The sequence below is a fragment of the Peromyscus leucopus genome, chromosome 18 (genome assembly GCF_004664715.2).
Source record: "Peromyscus leucopus breed LL Stock chromosome 18, UCI_PerLeu_2.1, whole genome shotgun sequence".
In the NCBI taxonomy this organism is placed as follows: Eukaryota; Metazoa; Chordata; class Mammalia; order Rodentia; family Cricetidae; genus Peromyscus; species Peromyscus leucopus.
Genome location: NC_051078.1, coordinates 43,814,071 through 43,820,482, shown reverse-complemented (window position 1 = coordinate 43,820,482; position 6,412 = coordinate 43,814,071).

The window sequence follows — 6,412 nt, the reverse complement described above, 5'->3', positions numbered from 1 at the left end:
AAGTGCCATGATAACTGCCAACATTTCCTTATATTGTGCTGATCCCTGGCAGGGTCAGAACTCCTTCAGGTCTGGGGAGTCTTGATCATCTTGGAAAACAGCAAAGGCCGAGCCTGCTTGACCCCCATCTGTGAATATATGAAGGGAATCTGGGAGGAATTCCAGAGGGAATAGTTGAAGACGCTTTAGCGGGGGCCTCCAGAGCATGACTGCCCATGGTGAAGGCCTGTAATGGCAGGCAAGGGACCCCAAGAACCCTTCAAGAGATTCCAAGCCGGGCATTAGCTCTGGGAAGTCATTCCACATCAGCCATCCAAAAAGGAAAGACAATAGATTGGGGGTCGATTCTAAAGTGTCTCTGGGCTTATGTCCTGCCTCTGATTATAGCATCCTCGAGCTGATCAGCCTGAGAGTACACTCACAGCATGCTCCCCGGGGAAGTGTGGACCCATTCTATAGGCTCTCCCTCCTGTACCAGTATCGCTGAGATTAGGGTGGCACTTGTGAATAACCAGAGGGAGATGAGAAGATCAACAGAATATCTCTTAGGGAGAACTTATCAAGGGTCTCCTGCATCTGTAGGAGAATGGCCCCCTAACAGGGGTCCTAATAAGGTGTCTAGATTTTGTTGACCAAAAGCTGGGCTTTGGCCATTCCCTGGGGCAACACAGTCGACTCAAATCTCTGATTAGGTCGAGAAAAATTAAGGGAAGGAATGGTGAATGCAATAGAACAGTCACCAGAGGGGAATAGAGGGAAAAAAAATGTTCCCTAACATTTATTACCACCAGGGCATACTCAGTGGGTATGACTGAGAAGCAGCGCAGACCTATTTAGGGATGCCCACCAATTCCATCCTTTCATTCACTTTTCTTAGTTTCTGAAGCATACACCAGGCTCCAGAGGCCTTTTTGATAATAAAAACAGGTGTATTCCAAGGGCTCACAGAAGGGCGCACATGCCTAAGGTCCAATTGTTCCTTGACCAGAGTATGAAGTGCCTCTTAACTTAGGTATAGCAAAAAGCCACTGCTCCAACCATATCAGGTTACCTGGTTTCCACCTAATAGAGGGTACCCGGGAGCCAGTGGCCTCTAGGATTGGGGGTAGACCCAAGTAGGCTTGTTCGGGTCATTTCTGTAATGGGTGAAGAAGTCCTCACCCTTTATCTCCTCTATTCCCCACCCCTTGCCTTGGGCCCCCTATTCTTCTAAAACATCACCATAAAAGGCCAAATGGTCAGTGGTGAGCACTGCATCAATTTGGGATAGCATGTCCTGTACCAGAATGTTGGCTCAAGATTACCACCACAAGGGGCGTATCTTGCCCTGTTCTCTATCTGAGCTGGTCCACTTAAGGAGCGCAATCATCTCTAAGGACTGGGTGTTCCCCCCACCACAAGTATTAGGGGTCCAGCTGCTACGTTCCAATGAAGGGGTACCTCTTCCCAGTGGGTTACTCTCCTGTTTCCTCTTGTATCCACTAGAAAGTGGAACCTTTTTACATCTATGACAACATTCTCTTGGGGTGGTGACCTGAGATCAGGGGAATGGTCCAGTTGGTGTGGAACATTCTGGAGGGTCTTGCCCTCCTCTTTTTTTTTTTTTTTGTTTTTTTGAGACAGGGTTTCTCTGTGTAGCTTTGCGCCTTTCCTGGAACTCACGTGGTATCCCAGGCTGGCCTCGAACTCAAGAGATTCGCTGGCTCTGCCTCCCGAGTGCTGGTATTAAAGGCGTGTGCCATCAACGCCTGGCTTCGCCCACCTTCTCTTAAGGGGGCCTACTCCTATGGTTGACAGGCCTAGAGGGCGCGTTTGTTCTAGTTTAAAGACTTCCCATCAATATCAAACTTTGATCTACAGTCCTTCATCCAATGATACCCCTCCCTGCACCTAGGGCCAAAGGGTGGAGGGGAGCTTTACTCCCCGCAGTTGACCTGGGTCTTTCTGTTGGCCAACTGGGGACTGCAGCAATGGACATTCTATATCAGTGGCATACAGTGGAGGGCCTTGCCCTGTCTGGGTACGTGGCTCAGCAGGCGCAGAGGGAGAAACTTGTACTTTTGCTTTAACGGGTATCATGCACACCTCCATATCATCTGCATGCACCTCCTCAAACTTTGCTCATTCTTCCCCTCCCTCTCTCTTGTTTTCTTTATCCTCCCCAGTCTTCCCCACTGAGTGAGTGTCGTCCTTCCTTTATTAGTACTTGGAGGAGGGGACAGGGAGTCTGGATGTTATGCAGCCTTAAGGACAGTAATGGTGGGATAGAACCCCAATGGTGGTATGTAGATGTAACAACCGTCTTACTAAATAAGAAACACAGAACCAATGTAAAAGAGAAAGCCAAGAGGTCAGAGCTCAGAGCTAAAATCTTACCCTGCCGCTTGCGGTGCTCCTACCTCTCCGAAAGAGACCTACTTCCTGTGTGTGTGTCTTTACATAGTCTTTCTGTTCTGCCTTCTCATTGGTTGTAAACCCAAACATGTGACTGCCTTGTCACTGCCTGTATGTACAGCCCTCCAGTTCTTAAAGGCGTATGTCTCCAATGCTGGCTGTATCCCTGAACACCCAGAGATCTATCTAGCTCTGTCTACCAAGCGCTGGGATTAAAGGTGTGCGCCACCACCACCACGCTCTTGCTATGGCTCTAATACCTCTGACCCCCGGGCAACTTTATTTATTAACATACAATTAAAATCACATTTAAGTACAAATAGAATACTAACATATTTCCCCTTTTCTATTTAAAAAAAAAAAAGAAAAAAAGGAAATGGGTATAACTAACAAAAGAAAAACTATATACAAAAGTACAATAACTATATACAATATATGCAAGTAATAAATATCTAAACAATGTCTAGTACATTTGTATTTGACAAATCAGAAAATAATTCCATTATCTATCCTATTTTGGTAAGTCCAAAATGTATCTAATACACTTTCTATACTAATTAATCTTCAACTATAACTAACTAATCTTCAACTTCCCCAGAGACCCAAGAAGGAAATAATATTAGCTAACAAAAGTAAACACAGGAAATGCATGCAAGCAACTTCCAAAAAATTTGTGAGTTGACAGAAACAGCCAGCTGCCTGGACAGTCACCTGAGGTTTCTCCACAGTATTGGGGCATCATCTTCAGCCTACAGGCTTTAGTGTGTCTGACAGACTCATTTGTTAAGTAGGATGTACACAAGGTAAACAGTTCAACCTCACATTGGGTGAGAGCAGTCCATGTACCAGAAACACCTGAATTCCACTAGTGTCATGTCATGATTCAGGATTTTAAATTCTGGAAATTGTTGATGGATTTTTAATTCAGCTGTCCATTCTTGGCTGTGTATATATGGCTTCATCTCAGCATCCCGTTCTTATGCACATTCCTCTATCAAATGCCAATCTACTATTGAGAAGCGTGAGCTTAGTTACTCTTCAAGAATAACTGTTTCAGCTGCTGTTCCATTGTATAACAGAAGCCATCGGCCCACTGCCTGTTCAGCTGCCTTCGAAGAAAAGGGCACTGTACCTTCTCCAAATTGTGAAGGCCACTTCAGGGATGGTGCCATATTGTCCTGGCCTCAGAAGATGCCTTTTTACAAAGCCATAACCACTCTTGTTTTGGCAAGAACCAGTAGTCCTTTGTTTCATGTCCTGTCTGTCCATTTTGTCCTCTTGATTCGAGGATACTTTGTTGTCCAGTGGCTAACTTTTGCCACAATGAAAATTAGCTCCATATGCAGTTTCTTCAATGCCCATATTTTCTCTGAAGTAGATGGGTACTGCCAGGGGCCGACATGTCTTAAAAAAGAAAAATTTCTAAGTTATTAAAACACTTTAAATGCCATGTTCTGTAGATCTCTGAAGGGTTTGAAGATGACCTTTCTAAAACATCACTGCTCAATTTTTAAAACATATCTAATATGACTACAAGTTCTATTGTAATGTCTAACTACTTTCATTTCTTTATATCCTAATAGTTGGTAATAGTAACGTTCAAAGATCAGAAAATTGCATTACATTGTTAAATGAATGGTATAAATACAATTAGAAATATAAATATAGCATTTTTTAACTATCAATTTCAAATTTGTATACAAGACAATTCAATCCAATGTAAAGTATTTAAAACTAGTCATTGTCTTTTTCTTTTCTTTTTTTTAAAACAAGAACATTAAATCTAATCTCCTTTGCTTAGCATTTTTTCTAACCCTTGACAATAACTTGTAACCAACTCCCCTAAACAATGAAAATAATCCCAGACCCAAAACCCATTAAAAGGATCAAAAAACCACCCACCCCACACCACCTCTTTGGGAATGTGGGTGTCGTATTCTTAAAATTGCTTCCTGCTGGATATGGGCGAAGTCATCTTTATCCTGAAAGAAAATAATTTAGGTTAATTGTCAAATTCTAGGAAAGGTAACTATATCCTTCACTATCCAGGCTGTATATAATGCCAAAGTTCAGGGTTTATCTCAAGTCTTTATTCAAGTTGTCTTTGAGACTAGATCATCTCAGCTAGTCATCTCAAAATTGCTCTGAGTACCTTGTAGTTCAAAGTTGATCTGTAGATGATGTTTGTCAGCTTAATGATGATTATTATTGTCCACGTGAAATTGTTGCTGTTGTGGGGCCCCATCTTCTTTCTGGAGACTTCAGTTGATGTTAGGCCTGGCCATGATTTCCTGCAGAAAACTGATAAGAGACTCGAACACAAAGACATATATATGCAACTAATTGAAGCCTTTTTTCTAGAATTAGTTAGTACTCTATATGACAATTCATATCTTAACAAAGTTTAAAATGTATATATATCTATATGTCTATATATATATTAATCTTGTAAATTTTGATATAAAATTCATACTTTAAGTAAAGTTTAAAGAATCAGAATAGAATCAAAGAGTTGAGATTAGTAATAGAATAGTCCCTTAATTTGGCTTTTGCCCTGTCCCATAGCAGAAGATGGCCCTTTTATTCTGGCATGATACAGGGAGTTTGCATTTTTTTTTAACAACATGCTTGAGTTTAAAGAAGGAGAGATCCATTCTCCAACTCCAAAGTGAGCTTTAAATTTTAATTCAACTGGGATTATTAGAAGACCAATAGTTTTAAATCGTTAAAGAAAAGCAGAAACAAACATTTAGGAAGACATAAAATTTTTTAGATAATATATACACATATGCCATTTCACTCTGTTTCCTGGGATAGATGATTTGTCCCTTTTCTTCAGTTGTCTCATTTGTCCAGTGTTGTTCAGATTCCTTAACCTTCATTCTCCTAAAAGTCAAAAACCAAAACCTTTCCCCAAGACTAATTTTGGGTATGTTCCTCTTTTGCAAGTTACTATCTGATTAAATGAAAAGGCATGTGTTATTGATACAAGTTAGTTTAAATTGGATGTTCATGCTGGTTGATGAACTATCACCTCCTCTAATTAAGAGGTCTCTCTTGTTGAAATTGAACCTTTATCAATTTTGATGGTACCCACAGCTTATCTTCTTCTGTAGAAACAAAAGCAAAACCTCGTCCCCAATGTAATACATACCCTGGTTGCCATTCTGAGGTCAGCACATCCTTAAAGTATATAGGCTGATTTAATTCTGTAGTTTTTTCTATTATCCAATGTCTCTCTGCAGCTGTTGTTCCTTTCTCATTGGCATTGAGAAAATTCAAAGTTAATAGAGCATTATGCAGTCTATTTCTGGGGTTTTTTGTTACCCCTTTCTCTTTATTTAGCATATCCTTTAGAGTTCTGTTTGATCTTTCTATAACTACTTGACCTGTAGGATTTTGTGGTATACCTGTAATATGCTTTATATTATAGTAAGCAAAAAACTGTTTCATTTTAACAGAGACATATTGAAAGACCCCCGAAGGTAGTCTTCCCTCTGGAGAGACCCTCGCCCAGAGATCACACCGAGACCATAAGTCAGATGCAAACAGCAAGAGGCTTTATTCAGGAACACGGGTACCCGGGGCGACACAGTCACTCAAGAGGCTCAAGAGACTGGCGCGCCGATGGGCTGGAGTGGAGGGTTTTTATAGGGTCGGGCAGCAGAAGGGCGGGTACAGAAGCGAGAAGCATGGTTTACAGGGTTCTGATTGGACGATTCATATGAGGCCAGGTTCAAACTCAGGACAGTTCGTGGTTTTTCCCCGAGCTCGACACGCCTGCTGACTTGGCTCTTATCTAGGGTACAAGTTGTTTTTCTGACCTTTTAGTTCCCTGTTCTGGGGCCAGGTGGCCGACCGCAGATACCCTGTTTGTTCCTGTGCCCATGTCCTCTAACTGAACTTTCCCCGTACTTTTCAGGCCTTGCTCAAAATGGCGTTAGGCTAAGCAAGTATGCTGGGGTCTTTCATTCCCCCATTTTCTTATCTCAGGGAATGGAATCCTCCATTTATGGGG